Source organism: Ranitomeya imitator, chromosome 7 (assembly GCF_032444005.1).
Source record: "Ranitomeya imitator isolate aRanImi1 chromosome 7, aRanImi1.pri, whole genome shotgun sequence".
Classification (NCBI taxonomy): Eukaryota; Metazoa; Chordata; class Amphibia; order Anura; family Dendrobatidae; genus Ranitomeya; species Ranitomeya imitator.
Window position 1 is genome coordinate 140,720,022 of NC_091288.1, and position 21,270 is coordinate 140,741,291.

At 41.2% G+C, this 21,270-nt stretch overlaps 9 non-coding genes across 9 annotated transcripts; all 9 read left to right on the plus strand.

Moving 5' to 3' along the window:
* The first annotated feature begins 2,242 nt into the window (after positions 1 to 2,242).
* TRNAT-UGU (transfer RNA threonine (anticodon UGU)) lies at positions 2,243 to 2,316 on the plus strand. Its single transcript has one exon. It is a non-coding gene; the product is annotated as a tRNA-Thr (tRNA).
* A 788-nt stretch (positions 2,317 to 3,104) lies between these two features.
* On the plus strand, positions 3,105 to 3,178 carry TRNAT-UGU (transfer RNA threonine (anticodon UGU)). Its single transcript has one exon. It is a non-coding gene; the product is annotated as a tRNA-Thr (tRNA).
* An 8,894-nt stretch (positions 3,179 to 12,072) lies between these two features.
* TRNAT-UGU (transfer RNA threonine (anticodon UGU)) lies at positions 12,073 to 12,146 on the plus strand. Its single transcript has one exon. It is a non-coding gene; the product is annotated as a tRNA-Thr (tRNA).
* Positions 12,147 to 12,791: 645 nt separating this feature from the next.
* On the plus strand, positions 12,792 to 12,865 carry TRNAT-UGU (transfer RNA threonine (anticodon UGU)). Its single transcript has one exon. It is a non-coding gene; the product is annotated as a tRNA-Thr (tRNA).
* Positions 12,866 to 15,272: 2,407 nt separating this feature from the next.
* TRNAT-UGU (transfer RNA threonine (anticodon UGU)) lies at positions 15,273 to 15,346 on the plus strand. Its single transcript has one exon. It is a non-coding gene; the product is annotated as a tRNA-Thr (tRNA).
* Positions 15,347 to 15,991: 645 nt separating this feature from the next.
* On the plus strand, positions 15,992 to 16,065 carry TRNAT-UGU (transfer RNA threonine (anticodon UGU)). The gene has a single exon. It is a non-coding gene; the product is annotated as a tRNA-Thr (tRNA).
* A 796-nt stretch (positions 16,066 to 16,861) lies between these two features.
* On the plus strand, positions 16,862 to 16,935 carry TRNAT-UGU (transfer RNA threonine (anticodon UGU)). Its single transcript has one exon. It is a non-coding gene; the product is annotated as a tRNA-Thr (tRNA).
* Positions 16,936 to 17,726: 791 nt separating this feature from the next.
* On the plus strand, positions 17,727 to 17,800 carry TRNAT-UGU (transfer RNA threonine (anticodon UGU)). Its single transcript has one exon. It is a non-coding gene; the product is annotated as a tRNA-Thr (tRNA).
* A 336-nt stretch (positions 17,801 to 18,136) lies between these two features.
* On the plus strand, positions 18,137 to 18,210 carry TRNAT-UGU (transfer RNA threonine (anticodon UGU)). Its single transcript has one exon. It is a non-coding gene; the product is annotated as a tRNA-Thr (tRNA).
* The last annotated feature ends 3,060 nt before the right edge of the window (positions 18,211 to 21,270 follow it).

Here is a 21,270-nt window from a genome sequence, read left to right on the forward strand (position 1 = left end):
AACAAACTTCCTATCTTAAAAATGGGAATTCCATTGACGTACAACCTCAAACTTACCATGGCTACGTCTCTACTGATAGTGCAATTGTGAAATTTAGAGTTTCTTCTGCATAAGAAATGAACCAGTGCTCAGGGTTTTAATACACATGGTAAGCACGTAGCGCTGTGGCTTAGTTGTCTAAAGTGCCTGTCTTGTAAACAGGAGACCCTGAGTTCAAATCTCAGCAGTGCCTTGTTTTCATCTCAGAAACAAACTTTCTATCTAAGAAATGGGAATTTCAATGACGTATAACTCAAATTTTCCGTGGCTACGTCTCTACTAATAATGCAATTGTGATTTTAAGAATTTCTTCTGCATAAGAAATGAACCAGTCCTCAGGGTCTTAATTCCAACTTTTCAATCTTTCCTAATTTTTCCTCCTTTTGGCCCTGCCGTGGCATTCCTTCAATCTGCCTATTCTGTGTCATAACTTGGAAGAAAAACAAGTCCCAAATTGAAGCTGTGCTAAAAGATGGATCATTCAATTATAGAATTTCAAAACATAAGGCCTTGTCATTGAACCAGAATCTATTGCATACTGCAAATTGTCAATGTCGTTGAATGAATGCTATTCATAATTTACTTTTTTTCTTAATTGTCATGACTGGAAATGAAATCCTGTTCCACGTTTTTGCTGTGCATGGAATACAACTCAACTCAATGTTGTTTCGCTAAGTTAACCACTTGAAATGTTCGATTGGTTCTTATGTGTTCCCTGCATTTCACGTGGAAATTTTGTGGCGCTGTGTGTCATGATCCCAATGGCAGGGGATCACTAAAGGACAAGCACAGATACATACAAGCTCTAGGGCGATGGAACCTGAGCTGACCGCGACCCTGAACCTAACACACAAATAAAAGTAGCCGGGGAACGTGCCTACGATGATCCTAGACGTCTCGCTCCAGCCGAAGATCTAACTTCCCCTATTAGAAGAAACACAGACCTCTCTTGCCTCCAGAGAAATCCCCCACAGAAATAGCAGCCCCCCACATATAATGACGGTGAAATGAGAGGAAAGCACATACGCAGTATGAAAACAGTTTCAGCAAAATGAGGCCCGCTAAAGCTAGATAGCAGAGGATACAAAAGTGAACTGCGCGGTCAGCGAAAAACCCTTCAAAAAACCATCCTGAAATTACTTGAACTCATGTGCCAACTCATGGTACATGAGGAGCAATTTCAGCCCACTAGAGCAACCAGCAGCAAGAATCACATATCTGCAGGCTGGACTAAAAACTAAATAAAGCAAAACACCAAAACAGGAAAATCCAAACTTAGCTTGACCAGAAGGTTCTAGGAGCAGGGAGCAGAGGTAACAAGACACACTGGATACATTGATAACCGGCGAGGAAATGCCAGCAAAGCCAGGTTAAATAGGAAACTCCCATATCCTGATGGAACAGGTGGAACCCAGAGACCCAGGAAAGACAAGTCACCCAGTACCATCAGTAACCACCAGAGGGAGCCCAAAAACAGAACTCACAACAGCTGTGGCTTAGTTGGTTAAAGTGCCTGTCTTGTAAACAGGAGATCCTGAGTTCGAATCTCAGCAGTGCCTTGTTTTCATCATCTCAGAAACAAACTTCCTATCTTAAAAATGGGAATTCCATTGACGTACAACCTCAAACTTACCATGGCTACATCTCTACTGATAGTGCAATTGTGAAATTTAGAGTTTCTTCTGCATAAGAAATGAACCAGTGCTCAGGGTTTTAATACATATGGTAAGTACGTAGCGCTGTGGCTTAGTTGTCTAAAGTGCCTGTCTTGTAAACCGGAGACCTTGAGTTCAAATCTCAGCAGTGCCTTGTTTTCATCATCTCAGAAACAAACTTCCTATCTAAGAAATGAGAATTTCAATGACGTATAACTCAAATTTTCTGTGGCTACATCTCTACTAATAATGCAATTGTGATTTTAAGAATTTCTTCTGCATAAGAAATGAACTAGTCCTCAGGGTCTTAATTCCAACTTTTCAATCTTTCCTAATTTTTCCTCCTTTTGGCCCTGCTGTGGCATTCCTTCAATCTGCCTATTCTGTGTCATAACTTGGAAGAAAAACAAGTCCCAAATTGAAGCTGTGCTTCCACGTTTTTGCTGTGCATGGAATACAACTCAACTCAATGTTGTTTCGCTAAGTTAACCACTTGAAATGTTCGATTGATTCTTATGTGTTCCCTGCATTTCACGTGGAAGTTTTGTGGCGCTGTGGCTTAGTTGGTTAAAGCGCCTGTCTTGTAAACAGGAGATCCTGAGTTCGAATCTCAGCAGTGCCTTGTTTTCATCATCTCAGAAACAAACTTCCTATCTTAAAAATGGGAATTCCATTGACGTACAACCTCAAACTTACCATGGCTACGTCTCTACTGATAGTGAAATTTAGAGTTTCTTCTGCATAAGAAATGAACCAGTGCTCAGGGTTTTAATACATGTGGTAAGTACGTAGCGCTGTGGCTTAGTTGTCTAAAGTGCCTGTCTTGTAAACAGGAGACCCTGAGTTCAAATCTCAGCAGTGCCTTGTTTTCATCTCAGAAACAAACTTCCTATCTAAGAAATGGGAATTTCAATGACGTATAACTCAAATTTTCCGTGGCTACGTCTCTACTAATAATGCAATTGTGATTTTAAGAATTTCTTCTGCATAAGAAATGAACCAGTCCTCAGGGTTTTAATTCCAACTTTTCATTCTTTCCTAATTTTTCCTCCTTTTGGCCCTGCTGTGGCATTCCTTCAATCTGCCTATTCTGTGTCATAACTTGGAAGAAAAACAAGTCCCAAATTGAAGCTGTGCTAAAAGATGGATCATTCAATTATAGAATTTCAAAACATAAGGCCTTGTCATTGAACCAGAATCTATTGCATACTGCAAATTGTCAATGTCGTTGAATGAATGCTATTCATAATTTACTTTTTTTCTTAATTGTCATGACTGGAAATGAAATCCTGTTCCACGTTTTTGCTGTGCATGGAATACAACTCAACTCAATGTTGTTTCGCTAAGTTAACCACTTGAAATGTTCGATTGGTTCTTATGTGTTCCCTGCATTTCACTTGGAAATTTTGTGGCGCTGTGGCTTAGTTGGTTAAAGCGCCTGTCTTGTAAACAGGAGATCCTGAGTTCGAATCTCAGCAGTGCCTTGTTTTCATCATCTCAGAAACAAACTTCCTATCTTAAAAATGGGAATTCCATTGACGTACAACCTCAAACTTACCATGGCTACGTCTCTACTGATAGTGCAATTGTGAAATTTAGAGTTTCTTCTGCATAAGAAATGAACCAGTGCTCAGGGTTTTAATACATATGGTAAGTACGTAGCGCTGTGGCTTAGTTGTCTAAAGTGCCTGTCTTGTAAACAGGAGACCCTGAGTTCAAATCTCAGCAGTGCCTTGTTTTCATCATCTCAGAAACAAACTTCCTATCTAAGAAATGAGAATTTCAATGACGTATAACTCAAATTTTCTGTGGCTACATCTCTACTAATAATGCAATTGTGATTTTAAGAATTTCTTCTGCATAAGAAATGAACCAGTCCACAGGGTCTTAATTCCAACTTTTCAATCTTTCCTAATTTTTCCTCCTTTTGGCCCTGCCGTGGCATTCCTTCAATCTGCCTATTCTGTGTCATAACTTGGAAGAAAAACAAGTCCCAAATTGAAGCTGTGCTAAAAGATGGATCATTCAATTATAGAATTTCAAAACATAAGGCCTTGTCATTGAACCAGAATCTATTGCATACTGCAAATTGTCAATGTCGTTGAATGAATGCTATTCATAATTTACTTTTTTTCTTAATTGTCATGACTGGAAATGAAATCCTGTTCCACGTTTTTGCTGTGCATGGAATACAACTCAACTCAATGTTGTTTCGCTAAGTTAACCACTTGAAATGTTCGATTGGTTCTTATGTGTTCCCTGCATTTCACGTGGAAATTTTGTGGCGCTGTGTGTCATGATCCCAATGGCAGGGGATCACTAAAGGACAAGCACAGATACATACAAGCTCTAGGGCGATGGAACCTGAGCTGACCGCGACCCTGAACCTAACACACAAATAAAAGTAGCCGGGGAACGTGCCTACGATGATCCTAGACGTCTCGCTCCAGCCGAAGATCTAACTTCCCCTATTAGAAGAAACACAGACCTCTCTTGCCTCCAGAGAAATCCCCCACAGAAATAGCAGCCCCCCACATATAATGACGGTGAAATGAGAGGAAAGCACATACGCAGTATGAAAACAGTTTCAGCAAAATGAGGCCCGCTAAAGCTAGATAGCAGAGGATACAAAAGTGAACTGCGCGGTCAGCGAAAAACCCTTCAAAAAACCATCCTGAAATTACTTGAACTCATGTGCCAACTCATGGTACATGAGGAGCAATTTCAGCCCACTAGAGCAACCAGCAGCAAGAATCACATATCTGCAGGCTGGACTAAAAACTAAATAAAGCAAAACACCAAAACAGGAAAATCCAAACTTAGCTTGACCAGAAGGTTCTAGGAGCAGGGAGCAGAGGTAACAAGACACACTGGATACATTGATAACCGGCGAGGAAATGCCAGCAAAGCCAGGTTAAATAGGAAACTCCCATATCCTGATGGAACAGGTGGAACCCAGAGACCCAGGAAAGACAAGTCACCCAGTACCATCAGTAACCACCAGAGGGAGCCCAAAAACAGAACTCACAACAGCTGTGGCTTAGTTGGTTAAAGCGCCTGTCTTGTAAACAGGAGATCCTGAGTTCGAATCTCAGCAGTGCCTTGTTTTCATCATCTCAGAAACAAACTTCCTATCTTAAAAATGGGAATTCCATTGACGTACAACCTCAAACTTACCATGGCTACATCTCTACTGATAGTGCAATTGTGAAATTTAGAGTTTCTTCTGCATAAGAAATGAACCAGTGCTCAGGGTTTTAATACATATGGTAAGTACGTAGCGCTGTGGCTTAGTTGTCTAAAGTGCCTGTCTTGTAAACCGGAGACCCTGAGTTCAAATCTCAGCAGTGCCTTGTTTTCATCATCTCAGAAACAAACTTCCTATCTAAGAAATGAGAATTTCAATGACGTATAACTCAAATTTTCTGTGGCTACATCTCTACTAATAATGCAATTGTGATTTTAAGAATTTCTTCTGCATAAGAAATGAACTAGTCCTCAGGGTCTTAATTCCAACTTTTCAATCTTTCCTAATTTTTCCTCCTTTTGGCCCTGCTGTGGCATTCCTTCAATCTGCCTATTCTGTGTCATAACTTGGAAGAAAAACAAGTCCCAAATTGAAGCTGTGCTAAAAGATGGATCATTCAATTATAGAATTTCAAAACATAAGGCCTTGTCATTGAACCAGAATCTATTGCATACTGCAAATTGTCAATGTCGTTGAATGAATGCTATTCATAATTTACTTTTTTTCTTAATTGTCATGACTGGAAATGAAATCCTGTTCCACGTTTTTGCTGTGCATGGAATACAACTCAACTCAATGTTGTTTCGCTAAGTTAACCACTTGAAATGTTCGATTGGTTCTTATGTGTTCCCTGCATTTCACGTGGAAATTTTGTGGCGCTGTGTGTCATGATCCCAATGGCAGGGGATCACTAAAGGACAAGCACAGATACATACAAGCTCTAGGGCGATGGAACCTGAGCTGACCGCGACCCTGAACCTAACACACAAATAAAAGTAGCCGGGGAACGTGCCTACGATGATCCTAGACGTCTCGCTCCAGCCGAAGATCTAACTTCCCCTATTAGAAGAAACACAGACCTCTCTTGCCTCCAGAGAAATCCCCCACAGAAATAGCAGCCCCCCACATATAATGACGGTGAAATGAGAGGAAAGCACATACGCAGTATGAAAACAGTTTCAGCAAAATGAGGCCCGCTAAAGCTAGATAGCAGAGGATACAAAAGTGAACTGCGCGGTCAGCGAAAAACCCTTCAAAAAACCATCCTGAAATTACTTGAACTCATGTGCCAACTCATGGTACATGAGGAGCAATTTCAGCCCACTAGAGCAACCAGCAGCAAGAATCACATATCTGCAGGCTGGACTAAAAACTAAATAAAGCAAAACACCAAAACAGGAAAATCCAAACTTAGCTTGACCAGAAGGTTCTAGGAGCAGGGAGCAGAGGTAACAAGACACACTGGATACATTGATAACCGGCGAGGAAATGCCAGCAAAGCCAGGTTAAATAGGAAACTCCCATATCCTGATGGAACAGGTGGAACCCAGAGACCCAGGAAAGACAAGTCACCCAGTACCATCAGTAACCACCAGAGGGAGCCCAAAAACAGAACTCACAACAGCTGTGGCTTAGTTGGTTAAAGCGCCTGTCTTGTAAACAGGAGATCCTGAGTTCGAATCTCAGCAGTGCCTTGTTTTCATCATCTCAGAAACAAACTTCCTATCTTAAAAATGGGAATTCCATTGACGTACAACCTCAAACTTACCATGGCTACATCTCTACTGATAGTGCAATTGTGAAATTTAGAGTTTCTTCTGCATAAGAAATGAACCAGTGCTCAGGGTTTTAATACATATGGTAAGTACGTAGCGCTGTGGCTTAGTTGTCTAAAGTGCCTGTCTTGTAAACCGGAGACCCTGAGTTCAAATCTCAGCAGTGCCTTGTTTTCATCATCTCAGAAACAAACTTCCTATCTAAGAAATGAGAATTTCAATGACGTATAACTCAAATTTTCTGTGGCTACATCTCTACTAATAATGCAATTGTGATTTTAAGAATTTCTTCTGCATAAGAAATGAACTAGTCCTCAGGGTCTTAATTCCAACTTTTCAATCTTTCCTAATTTTTCCTCCTTTTGGCCCTGCTGTGGCATTCCTTCAATCTGCCTATTCTGTGTCATAACTTGGAAGAAAAACAAGTCCCAAATTGAAGCTGTGCTAAAAGATGGATCATTCAATTATAGAATTTCAAAACATAAGGCCTTGTCATTGAACCAGAATCTATTGCATACTGCAAATTGTCAATGTCGTTGAATGAATGCTATTCATAATTTACTTTTTTTCTTAATTGTCATGACTGGAAATGAAATCCTGTTCCACGTTTTTGCTGTGCATGGAATACAACTCAACTCAATGTTGTTTCGCTAAGTTAACCACTTGAAATGTTCGATTGGTTCTTATGTGTTCCCTGCATTTCACGTGGAAATTTTGTGGCGCTGTGTGTCATGATCCCAATGGCAGGGGATCACTAAAGGACAAGCACAGATACATACAAGCTCTAGGGCGATGGAACCTGAGCTGACCGCGACCCTGAACCTAACACACAAATAAAAGTAGCCGGGGAACGTGCCTACGATGATCCTAGACGTCTCGCTCCAGCCGAAGATCTAACTTCCCCTATTAGAAGAAACACAGACCTCTCTTGCCTCCAGAGAAATCCCCCACAGAAATAGCAGCCCCCCACATATAATGACGGTGAAATGAGAGGAAAGCACATACGCAGTATGAAAACAGTTTCAGCAAAATGAGGCCCGCTAAAGCTAGATAGCAGAGGATACAAAAGTGAACTGCGCGGTCAGCGAAAAACCCTTCAAAAAACCATCCTGAAATTACTTGAACTCATGTGCCAACTCATGGTACATGAGGAGCAATTTCAGCCCACTAGAGCAACCAGCAGCAAGAATCACATATCTGCAGGCTGGACTAAAAACTAAATAAAGCAAAACACCAAAACAGGAAAATCCAAACTTAGCTTGACCAGAAGGTTCTAGGAGCAGGGAGCAGAGGTAACAAGACACACTGGATACATTGATAACCGGCGAGGAAATGCCAGCAAAGCCAGGTTAAATAGGAAACTCCCATATCCTGATGGAACAGGTGGAACCCAGAGACCCAGGAAAGACAAGTCACCCAGTACCATCAGTAACCACCAGAGGGAGCCCAAAAACAGAACTCACAACAGCTGTGGCTTAGTTGGTTAAAGCGCCTGTCTTGTAAACAGGAGATCCTGAGTTCGAATCTCAGCAGTGCCTTGTTTTCATCATCTCAGAAACAAACTTCCTATCTTAAAAATGGGAATTCCATTGACGTACAACCTCAAACTTACCATGGCTACATCTCTACTGATAGTGCAATTGTGAAATTTAGAGTTTCTTCTGCATAAGAAATGAACCAGTGCTCAGGGTTTTAATACATATGGTAAGTACGTAGCGCTGTGGCTTAGTTGTCTAAAGTGCCTGTCTTGTAAACCGGAGACCCTGAGTTCAAATCTCAGCAGTGCCTTGTTTTCATCATCTCAGAAACAAACTTCCTATCTAAGAAATGAGAATTTCAATGACGTATAACTCAAATTTTCTGTGGCTACATCTCTACTAATAATGCAATTGTGATTTTAAGAATTTCTTCTGCATAAGAAATGAACTAGTCCTCAGGGTCTTAATTCCAACTTTTCAATCTTTCCTAATTTTTCCTCCTTTTGGCCCTGCTGTGGCATTCCTTCAATCTGCCTATTCTGTGTCATAACTTGGAAGAAAAACAAGTCCCAAATTGAAGCTGTGCTAAAAGATGGATCATTCAATTATAGAATTTCAAAACATAAGGCCTTGTCATTGAACCAGAATCTATTGCATACTGCAAATTGTCAATGTCGTTGAATGAATGCTATTCATAATTTACTTTTTTTCTTAATTGTCATGACTGGAAATGAAATCCTGTTCCACGTTTTTGCTGTGCATGGAATACAACTCAACTCAATGTTGTTTCGCTAAGTTAACCACTTGAAATGTTCGATTGGTTCTTATGTGTTCCCTGCATTTCACGTGGAAATTTTGTGGCGCTGTGTGTCATGATCCCAATGGCAGGGGATCACTAAAGGACAAGCACAGATACATACAAGCTCTAGGGCGATGGAACCTGAGCTGACCGCGACCCTGAACCTAACACACAAATAAAAGTAGCCGGGGAACGTGCCTACGATGATCCTAGACGTCTCGCTCCAGCCGAAGATCTAACTTCCCCTATTAGAAGAACCACAGACCTCTCTTGCCTCCAGAGAAATCCCCCACAGAAATAGCAGCCCCCCACATATAATGACGGTGAAATGAGAGGAAAGCACATACGCAGTATGAAAACAGTTTCAGCAAAATGAGGCCCGCTAAAGCTAGATAGCAGAGGATACAAAAGTGAACTGCGCGGTCAGCGAAAAACCCTTCAAAAAACCATCCTGAAATTACTTGAACTCATGTGCCAACTCATGGTACATGAGGAGCAATTTCAGCCCACTAGAGCAACCAGCAGCAAGAATCACATATCTGCAGGCTGGACTAAAAACTAAATAAAGCAAAACACCAAAACAGGAAAATCCAAACTTAGCTTGACCAGAAGGTTCTAGGAGCAGGGAGCAGAGGTAACAAGACACACTGGATACATTGATAACCGGCGAGGAAATGCCAGCAAAGCCAGGTTAAATAGGAAACTCCCATATCCTGATGGAACAGGTGGAACCCAGAGACCCAGGAAAGACAAGTCACCCAGTACCATCAGTAACCACCAGAGGGAGCCCAAAAACAGAACTCACAACAGCTGTGGCTTAGTTGGTTAAAGCGCCTGTCTTGTAAACAGGAGATCCTGAGTTCGAATCTCAGCAGTGCCTTGTTTTCATCATCTCAGAAACAAACTTCCTATCTTAAAAATGGGAATTCCATTGACGTACAACCTCAAACTTACCATGGCTACATCTCTACTGATAGTGCAATTGTGAAATTTAGAGTTTCTTCTGCATAAGAAATGAACCAGTGCTCAGGGTTTTAATACATATGGTAAGTACGTAGCGCTGTGGCTTAGTTGTCTAAAGTGCCTGTCTTGTAAACCGGAGACCCTGAGTTCAAATCTCAGCAGTGCCTTGTTTTCATCATCTCAGAAACAAACTTCCTATCTAAGAAATGAGAATTTCAATGACGTATAACTCAAATTTTCTGTGGCTACATCTCTACTAATAATGCAATTGTGATTTTAAGAATTTCTTCTGCATAAGAAATGAACTAGTCCTCAGGGTCTTAATTCCAACTTTTCAATCTTTCCTAATTTTTCCTCCTTTTGGCCCTGCTGTGGCATTCCTTCAATCTGCCTATTCTGTGTCATAACTTGGAAGAAAAACAAGTCCCAAATTGAAGCTGTGCTAAAAGATGGATCATTCAATTATAGAATTTCAAAACATAAGGCCTTGTCATTGAACCAGAATCTATTGCATACTGCAAATTGTCAATGTCGTTGAATGAATGCTATTCATAATTTACTTTTTTTCTTAATTGTCATGACTGGAAATGAAATCCTGTTCCACGTTTTTGCTGTGCATGGAATACAACTCAACTCAATGTTGTTTCGCTAAGTTAACCACTTGAAATGTTCGATTGGTTCTTATGTGTTCCCTGCATTTCACGTGGAAATTTTGTGGCGCTGTGTGTCATGATCCCAATGGCAGGGGATCACTAAAGGACAAGCACAGATACATACAAGCTCTAGGGCGATGGAACCTGAGCTGACCGCGACCCTGAACCTAACACACAAATAAAAGTAGCCGGGGAACGTGCCTACGATGATCCTAGACGTCTCGCTCCAGCCGAAGATCTAACTTCCCCTATTAGAAGAAACACAGACCTCTCTTGCCTCCAGAGAAATCCCCCACAGAAATAGCAGCCCCCCACATATAATGACGGTGAAATGAGAGGAAAGCACATACGCAGTATGAAAACAGTTTCAGCAAAATGAGGCCCGCTAAAGCTAGATAGCAGAGGATACAAAAGTGAACTGCGCGGTCAGCGAAAAACCCTTCAAAAAACCATCCTGAAATTACTTGAACTCATGTGCCAACTCATGGTACATGAGGAGCAATTTCAGCCCACTAGAGCAACCAGCAGCAAGAATCACATATCTGCAGGCTGGACTAAAAACTAAATAAAGCAAAACACCAAAACAGGAAAATCCAAACTTAGCTTGACCAGAAGGTTCTAGGAGCAGGGAGCAGAGGTAACAAGACACACTGGATACATTGATAACCGGCGAGGAAATGCCAGCAAAGCCAGGTTAAATAGGAAACTCCCATATCCTGATGGAACAGGTGGAACCCAGAGACCCAGGAAAGACAAGTCACCCAGTACCATCAGTAACCACCAGAGGGAGCCCAAAAACAGAACTCACAACAGCTGTGGCTTAGTTGGTTAAAGCGCCTGTCTTGTAAACAGGAGATCCTGAGTTCGAATCTCAGCAGTGCCTTGTTTTCATCATCTCAGAAACAAACTTCCTATCTTAAAAATGGGAATTCCATTGACGTACAACCTCAAACTTACCATGGCTACATCTCTACTGATAGTGCAATTGTGAAATTTAGAGTTTGTTCTGCATAAGAAATGAACCAGTGCTCAGGGTTTTAATACATATGGTAAGTACGTAGCGCTGTGGCTTAGTTGTCTAAAGTGCCTGTCTTGTAAACCGGAGACCCTGAGTTCAAATCTCAGCAGTGCCTTGTTTTCATCATCTCAGAAACAAACTTCCTATCTAAGAAATGAGAATTTCAATGACGTATAACTCAAATTTTCTGTGGCTACATCTCTACTAATAATGCAATTGTGATTTTAAGAATTTCTTCTGCATAAGAAATGAACTAGTCCTCAGGGTCTTAATTCCAACTTTTCAATCTTTCCTAATTTTTCCTCCTTTTGGCCCTGCTGTGGCATTCCTTCAATCTGCCTATTCTGTGTCATAACTTGGAAGAAAAACAAGTCCCAAATTGAAGCTGTGCTAAAAGATGGATCATTCAATTATAGAATTTCAAAACATAAGGCCTTGTCATTGAACCAGAATCTATTGCATACTGCAAATTGTCAATGTCGTTGAATGAATGCTATTCATAATTTACTTTTTTTCTTAATTGTCATGACTGGAAATGAAATCCTGTTCCACGTTTTTGCTGTGCATGGAATACAACTCAACTCAATGTTGTTTCGCTAAGTTAACCACTTGAAATGTTCGATTGGTTCTTATGTGTTCCCTGCATTTCACTTGGAAATTTTGTGGCGCTGTGGCTTAGTTGGTTAAAGCGCCTGTCTTGTAAACAGGAGATCCTGAGTTCGAATCTCAGCAGTGCCTTGTTTTCATCATCTCAGAAACAAACTTCCTATCTTAAAAAAGGAAAATTCCATTGACGTACAACCTCAAACTTACCATGGCTACGTCAATGGTGATAGTGCAATTGTGAAATTTAGAGTTTGTTCTGCATAAGAAATGAACCAGTGCTCAGGGTTTTAATACATGTGGTAAGTACGTAGCGCTGTGGCTTAGTTGTCTAAAGTGCCTGTCTTGTAAACAGGAGACCCTGAGTTCAAATCTAAGCAGTGCCTTGTTTTCATCATCTCAGAAACAAACTTCCTATCTAAGAAATGGGAATTTCAATGACGTATAACTCAAATTTTCTGTGGCTACGTCTCTACTAATAATGCAATTGTGATTTTAAGAATTTCTTCTGCATAAGAAATGAACTAGTCCTCAGGGTCTTAATTCCAACTTTTCAATCTTTCCTAATTTTTCCTCCTTTTGGCCCTGCTGTGGCATTCCTTCAATCTGCCTATTCTGTGTCATAACTTGGAAGAAAAACAAGTCCCAAATTGAAGCTGTGCTTCCACGTTTTTGCTGTGCATGGAATACAACTCAACTCAATGTTGTTTCGCTAAGTTAACCACTTGAAATGTTCGATTGGTTCTTATGTGTTCCCTGCATTTCACGTGGAAATTTTGTGGCGCTGTGGCTTAGTTGGTTAAAGCGCCTGTCTTGTAAACAGGAGATCCTGAGTTCGAATCTCAGCAGTGCCTTGTTTTCATCATCTCAGAAACAAACTTCCTATCTTAAAAATGGGAATTCCATTGACGTACAACCTCAAACTTACCATGGCTACGTCTCTACTGATAGTGCAATTGTGAAATTTAGAGTTTCTTCTGCATAAGAAATGAACCAGTGCTCAGGGTTTTAATACATGTGGTAAGTACGTAGCGCTGTGGCTTAGTTGTCTAAAGTGCCTGTCTTGTAAACAGGAGACCCTGAGTTCAAATCTCAGCAGTGCCTTGTTTTCATCTCAGAAACAAACTTTCTATCTAAGAAATGGGAATTTCAATGACGTATAACTCAAATTTTCCGTGGCTACGTCTCTACTAATAATGCAATTGTGATTTTAAGAATTTCTTCTGCATAAGAAATGAACCAGTCCTCAGGGTTTTAATTCCAACTTTTCATTCTTTCCTAATTTTTCCTCCTTTTGGCCCTGCTGTGGCATTCCTTCAATCTGCCTATTCTGTGTCATAACTTGGAAGAAAAACAAGTCCCAAATTGAAGCTGTGCTAAAAGATGGATCATTCAATTATAGAATTTCAAAACATAAGGCCTTGTCATTGAACCAGAATCTATTGCATACTGCAAATTGTCAATGTCGTTGAATGAATGCTATTCATAATTTACTTTTTTTCTTAATTGTCATGACTGGAAATGAAATCCTGTTCCACGTTTTTGCTGTGCATGGAATACAACTCAACTCAATGTTGTTTCGCTAAGTTAACCACTTGAAATGTTCGATTGGTTCTTATGTGTTCCCTGCATTTCACGTGGAAATTTTGTGGCGCTGTGTGTCATGATCCCAATGGCAGGGGATCACTAAAGGACAAGCACAGATACATACAAGCTCTAGGGCGATGGAACCTGAGCTGACCGCGACCCTGAACCTAACACACAAATAAAAGTAGCCGGGGAACGTGCCTACGATGATCCTAGACGTCTCGCTCCAGCCGAAGATCTAACTTCCCCTATTAGAAGAAACACAGACCTCTCTTGCCTCCAGAGAAATCCCCCACAGAAATAGCAGCCCCCCACATATAATGACGGTGAAATGAGAGGAAAGCACATACGCAGTATGAAAACAGTTTCAGCAAAATGAGGCCCGCTAAAGCTAGATAGCAGAGGATACAAAAGTGAACTGCGCGGTCAGCGAAAAACCCTTCAAAAAACCATCCTGAAATTACTTGAACTCATGTGCCAACTCATGGTACATGAGGAGCAATTTCAGCCCACTAGAGCAACCAGCAGCAAGAATCACATATCTGCAGGCTGGACTAAAAACTAAATAAAGCAAAACACCAAAACAGGAAAATCCAAACTTAGCTTGACCAGAAGGTTCTAGGAGCAGGGAGCAGAGGTAACAAGACACACTGGATACATTGATAACCGGCGAGGAAATGCCAGCAAAGCCAGGTTAAATAGGAAACTCCCATATCCTGATGGAACAGGTGGAACCCAGAGACCCAGGAAAGACAAGTCACCCAGTACCATCAGTAACCACCAGAGGGAGCCCAAAAACAGAACTCACAACAGCTGTGGCTTAGTTGGTTAAAGCGCCTGTCTTGTAAACAGGAGATCCTGAGTTCGAATCTCAGCAGTGCCTTGTTTTCATCATCTCAGAAACAAACTTCCTATCTTAAAAATGGGAATTCCATTGACGTACAACCTCAAACTTACCATGGCTACATCTCTACTGATAGTGAAATTTAGAGTTTCATCTGCATAAGAAATGAACCAGTGCTCAGGGTTTTAATACATATGGTAAGTACGTAGCGCTGTGGCTTAGTTGTCTAAAGTGCCTGTCTTGTAAACCGGAGACCCTGAGTTCAAATCTCAGCAGTGCCTTGTTTTCATCATCTCAGAAACAAACTTCCTATCTAAGAAATGAGAATTTCAATGACGTATAACTCAAATTTTCTGTGGCTACATCTCTACTAATAATGCAATTGTGATTTTAAGAATTTCTTCTGCATAAGAAATGAACTAGTCCTCAGGGTCTTAATTCCAACTTTTCAATCTTTCCTAATTTTTCCTCCTTTTGGCCCTGCTGTGGCATTCCTTCAATCTGCCTATTCTGTGTCATAACTTGGAAGAAAAACAAGTCCCAAATTGAAGCTGTGCTAAAAGATGGATCATTCAATTATAGAATTTCAAAACATAAGGCCTTGTCATTGAACCAGAATCTATTGCATACTGCAAATTGTCAATGTCGTTGAATGAATGCTATTCATAATTTACTTTTTTTCTTAATTGTCATGACTGGAAATGAAATCCTGTTCCACGTTTTTGCTGTGCATGGAATACAACTCAACTCAATGTTGTTTCGCTAAGTTAACCACTTGAAATGTTCGATTGGTTCTTATGTGTTCCCTGCATTTCACTTGGAAATTTTGTGGCGCTGTGGCTTAGTTGGTTAAAGCGCCTGTCTTGTAAACAGGAGATCCTGAGTTCGAATCTCAGCAGTGCCTTGTTTTCATCATCTCAGAAACAAACTTCCTATCTTAAAAAAGGAAAATTCCATTGACGTACAACCTCAAACTTACCATGGCTACGTCAATGGTGATAGTGCAATTGTGAAATTTAGAGTTTGTTCTGCATAAGAAATGAACCAGTGCTCAGGGTTTTAATACATGTGGTAAGTACGTAGCGCTGTGGCTTAGTTGTCTAAAGTGCCTGTCTTGTAAACAGGAGACCCTGAGTTCAAATCTAAGCAGTGCCTTGTTTTCATCATCTCAGAAACAAACTTCCTATCTAAGAAATGGGAATTTCAATGACGTATAACTCAAATTTTCTGTGGCTACGTCTCTACTAATAATGCAATTGTGATTTTAAGAATTTCTTCTGCATAAGAAATGAACTAGTCCTCAGGGTCTTAATTCCAACTTTTCAATCTTTCCTAATTTTTCCTCCTTTTGGCCCTGCTGTGGCATTCCTTCAATCTGCCTATTCTGTGTCATAACTTGGAAGAAAAACAAGTCCCAAATTGAAGCTGTGCTTCCACGTTTTTGCTGTGCATGGAATACAACTCAACTCAATGTTGTTTCGCTAAGTTAACCACTTGAAATGTTCGATTGGTTCTTATGTGTTCCCTGCATTTCACGTGGAAATTTTGTGGCGCTGTGGCTTAGTTGGTTAAAGCGCCTGTCTTGTAAACAGGAGATCCTGAGTTCGAATCTCAGCAGTGCCTTGTTTTCATCATCTCAGAAACAAACTTCCTATCTTAAAAATGGGAATTCCATTGACGTACAACCTCAAACTTACCATGGCTACGTCTCTACTGATAGTGCAATTGTGAAATTTAGAGTTTCTTCTGCATAAGAAATGAACCAGTGCTCAGGGTTTTAATACATGTGGTAAGTACGTAGCGCTGTGGCTTAGTTGTCTAAAGTGCCTGTCTTGTAAACAGGAGACCCTGAGTTCAAATCTCAGCAGTGCCTTGTTTTCATCTCAGAAACAAACTTTCTATCTAAGAAATGGGAATTTCAATGACGTATAACTCAAATTTTCCGTGGCTACGTCTCTACTAATAATGCAATTGTGATTTTAAGAATTTCTTCTGCATAAGAAATGAACCAGTCCTCAGGGTTTTAATTCCAACTTTTCATTCTTTCCTAATTTTTCCTCCTTTTGGCCCTGCTGTGGCATTCCTTCAATCTGCCTATTCTGTGTCATAACTTGGAAGAAAAACAAGTCCCAAATTGAAGCTGTGCTAAAAGATGGATCATTCAATTATAGAATTTCAAAACATAAGGCCTTGTCATTGAACCAGAATCTATTGCATATTGCAAATTGTCAATGTCGTTGAATGAATGCTATTCATAATTTACTTTTTTTCTTAATTGTCATGACTGGAAATGAAATCCTGTTCCACGTTTTTGCTGTGCATGGAATACAACTCAACTCAATGTTGTTTCGCTAAGTTAACCACTTGAAATGTTCGATTGGTTCTTATGTGTTCCCTGCATTTCACGTGGAAATTTTGTGGCGCTGTGGCTTAGTTGGTTAAAGCGCCTGTCTTGTAAACAGGAGATCCTGAGTTCGAATCTCAGCAGTGCCTTGTTTTCATCATCTCAGAAACAAACTTCCTATCTTAAAAATGGGAATTCCATTGACGTACAACCTCAAACTTACCATGGCTACGTCTCTACTGATAGTGAAATTTAGAGTTTCTTCTGCATAAGAAATGAACCAGTGCTCAGGGTTTTAATACATGTGGTAAGTACGTAGCGCTGTGGCTTAGTTGTCTAAAGTGCATGTCTTGTAAATAGGAGACCCTGAGTTCAAATCTCAGCAGTGCCTTGTTTTCATCATCTCAGAAACAAACTTCCTATCTAAGAAATGAGAAGTTCAATGACGTATAACTCAAATTTTCTGTGGCTACGTCTCTACTAATAATGCAATTGTGATTTTAAGAATTTCTTCTGCATAAGAAATGAACCAGTCCTCAGGGTCTTAATTCCAACTTTTCAATCTTTCCTAATTTTTCCTCCTTTTGGCCCTGCCGTGGCATTCCTTCAATCTGCCTATTCTGTGTCATAACTTGGAAGAAAAACAAGTCCCAAATTGAAGCTGTGCTAAAAGATGGATCATTCAATTATAGAATTTCAAAACATAAGGCCTTGTCATTGAACCAGAATCTATTGCATACTGCAAATTGTCAATGTCGTTGAATGAATGCTATTCATAATTTACTTTTTTTCTTAATTGTCATGACTGGAAATGAAATCCTGTTCCACGTTTTTGCTGTGCATGGAATACAACTCAACTCAATGTTGTTTCGCTAAGTTAACCACTTGAAATGTTCGATTGGTTCTTATGTGTTCCCTGCATCTCACGTGGAATTTTTGTGGCGCTGTGGCTAAGTTGGTTAAAGCGCCTGTCTTGTAAACAGGAGATCCTGAGTTCGAATCTCAGCAGTGCCTTGTTTTCATCATCTCAGAAACCAACTTCCTATCTTAAAAATGGGAATTCCATTGACGTACAACCTCAAACTTACCATGGCTATGTCTCTACTGATAGTGCAATTGTGGAATTTAGAGTTTCTTCTGCATAAGAAATGAACCAGTGCTCAGGGTTTTGAATGAATGCTATTCATAATTTACTTAGTTTCTTAAATGTCATGACTGAAAATAAAATCCTATTCCACGTTTTTGCTGTGCATGGAATGCAACTCAACTCAATGTTGTTTCGCTAAGTTAACCACTTGAAATGTTCGATTGGTTCTTATGTGTTCCCTGCATCTCACGTGGAAAATTTGTGGCGCTGTGGCTTAGTTGGTTAAAGCGCCTGTCTTGTAAACAGGAGATCCTGAGTTCGAATCTCAGCAGTGCCTTGTTTCCATCATCTCAGAAACAAACTTCCTATCTTAAAAATGGGAATTCTATTGACGTACAACCTCAAACTTACCATGGCTACGTCTCCACTGATAGTGAAATTTAGAGTTTTTTCTGCATAAGAAATGAACCAGTGCTCAGTAGAGTTGAGCGACCTTGACCTTTTTAGAGTCGAGCCGGGTTTTGCGAAACCCGACTATGTCCAAAGTCGGGTCGAGTGAAATCGGCCGATTATGACGTAAAGTCGGGATCGACCGAAACACGAAACCCAATGCAAGTCAATGGGGCAGCATAGTCGGCAGTGAGTGGGGGCCAGGAAAACACCTAGAGTGCCCATTTTAATGTCAAAACCATCCATTCTTCTTAATGAAGCTTGTCAAGCGTAATTTACCTTATAATAATTGGAAGGCATTTGAAATTGGGGGTCATTTGGCTAAAGTTGTGGGGGGTAGGGCTGGTTCAAGTAATTAGTGGGCCCAGGAAATCTGGACCACGTCACGGCAGTGGAGCAGGGAGAGGTAAGTATTTCAACTTTGCAAGTGCTGTGAACCTGAGCAAGCAGGGGGGGCCCACTCGTTGGCATTGGCACTGGCACAGGGCCCCTCAAAGTACAGCGGTGTGTTTGCACGGCGGGGGCGCCTCCCACCGGCAGCAACACTTTTGCGTACTATGAGAGGCCCTGTGCCAGTGACGTCGCCAACTAGTATTCCTCCCCCCACCTGATGAAGGAACCTGCACTTTCATCTGCACCTTCCTCTTTGTCCCCGTGTAAGGTGGTATGGTATGCGGGAAGAGCAACCTGACTTTCAGCAGGGTCACAATGTTGTTGTGTAGCGTGCACGGGGAATGTTGCGTTATGGGTCAATGTACCAGCAGACTCATCTATCACTGGCTGGGCAATGGGCAGGATGAGGAGGAAACACAGATATAGACCCAAAGAATAAAGTTGGCTAAATGCAGTTCAAAATTGGTAACACAGGAATAACCAGGGGGCATTGCAGTGGAGGACAACTGGAATGAGAGGCTGACACAGAGAGTAGGGCCAAATCAGTAAGTAGTCGAAATGCAGTTCAAAATTGGCAACCGTAGTAAACAGGCGGCACAGCTTTGTTCAGTGGAGGAGAACAGCAAGGAGTGGCAGACACCGATAGTAGGCCCCAACCCAACTAGTAGGCCAAATGCAGTCTAACATTAACAACTACTTAACGAGAGGCTGAAAATGGTATTTCAGGACAGGAAACCAGGAGAACAGCAAGGAGTGGCAGACACCGATAGTAGGCCCCAAACCAACTAGTACGCCAAATGCAGTTGTTCTATTTAACCACAATTTAATGAGAGCCTGAAGATAGAAGCTCAGGAAAGGCAACCTGGGGAACACCTTGGAGTGTAACACACCATCTCTCTCCACCCCATACCCATTTTGTAGGCCTAATGCTGTGTACTTTTCTACAACTACTAAACGAGAGTCGGAAGACCGAAGCAATGGCAAGGAAACCTGGGGAACACCTTGGAGTGTAACACACCATCTCTCTCCACCCCATACCCAATTTGTAGGCCTAATGCAGCCTACTTTCCGACACCTACTAAACGAGAGCATGAAGATCGAAGCTCAGGAAAGGCAACCTGGGGAACACCTTGGAGTGTAACACACCATCTCTCTCCACCCCATACCCATTTTTTAGGCCTAATGCAGTGTACTTTTCTACAACTACTAAACGAGAGTCGGAAGACCGAAGCAATGGCAAGGAAACCTGGGGAACACCTTGGAGTGTAACACACCATCTCTCTCCACCCCATTCCCCATTTTTTAGGCCTAATGCAGCCTACTTTCCGACACCTACTAAACGAGAGCATGAAGATCGAAGCTCAGGAAAGGCAACCTGGGGAACACCTTGGAGTGTAACACACCATCTCTCTCCACCCCATACCCATTTTGTAGGCCTAATGCTGTGTACTTTTCTACAACTACTAAACGAGAGTCGGAAGACCGAAGCAATGGCAAGGAAACCTGGGGAACACCTTGGAGTGTAACACACCATCTCTCTCCACCCCATACCCAATTTGTAGGCCTAATGCAGCCTACTTTCCGACACCTACTAAACGAGAGCATGAAGATCGAAGCTCAGGAAAGGCAACCTGGTGAAAACCTTGGAGTGTAACACAACCTGTCTCTACACCCCATACACAATTAGTAGGCCTAATGCAGCGTAGTTTCCAACAGCTACTAAACGAGAGCCGGAAGATCGAAGCTCAGGAAAGGCAACCTGGGGAACACCTTGGAGTGTAACAACAACCTCTCTCTACACCACGGAAGGGCTGATTCTTAGGAAGGAAGGCTGTTGTAAATAAGCATTGCGCGTCCGAGGGTGATTATATTCTTATTCGGTATCTACTCACCCTCGGACGCGCCATGCTTCTTGATTTGTAATTAATGTTTATTTGCAATGTGCTTTTGACTTACTCAATTATTTTTTTAATTATTGATTTTATTAAATTAATAGTTTAACATCTTATTGGAAATAATTTAAAGGAGACGCGACAGGACAACACTCGGTGGATGCCATATCTGTGTTAACAACTCCAAAAAACTTTCAGTTAACTTCTTGCAGGAGAAAGAAATTGTAGCTGTTGGACCTTTGTAGTACAGTTCCAGATATTTGTTGTGTGTTTGTTTTGATTGTTAAAATGTCTGCATTTGAGATCTCAACACGATCTTATTTTTTATAATCAAATTAATTTTTTAAATATTTTATTAGGTTGGTTCAAGGGGTACACGGGCCGCAGTAGACAGGTCAGTGGAGGCCTAGTGGAAGGAGGGACCGCAGATGCGCCACTGTTTCACCCATACACAATTAGTAGGCCTAATGCAGCGTAGTTTCCAACAGCTACTAAACGAGAGCCGGAAGATCGAAGCTCAGGAAAGGCAACCTGGGGAACACCTTGGAGTGTAACAACAACCTCTCTCTACACCACGGAAGGGCTGATTCTTAGGAAGGAAGGCTGTTGTAAATAAGCATTGCGCGTCCGAGGGTGATTATATTCTTATTCGGTATCTACTC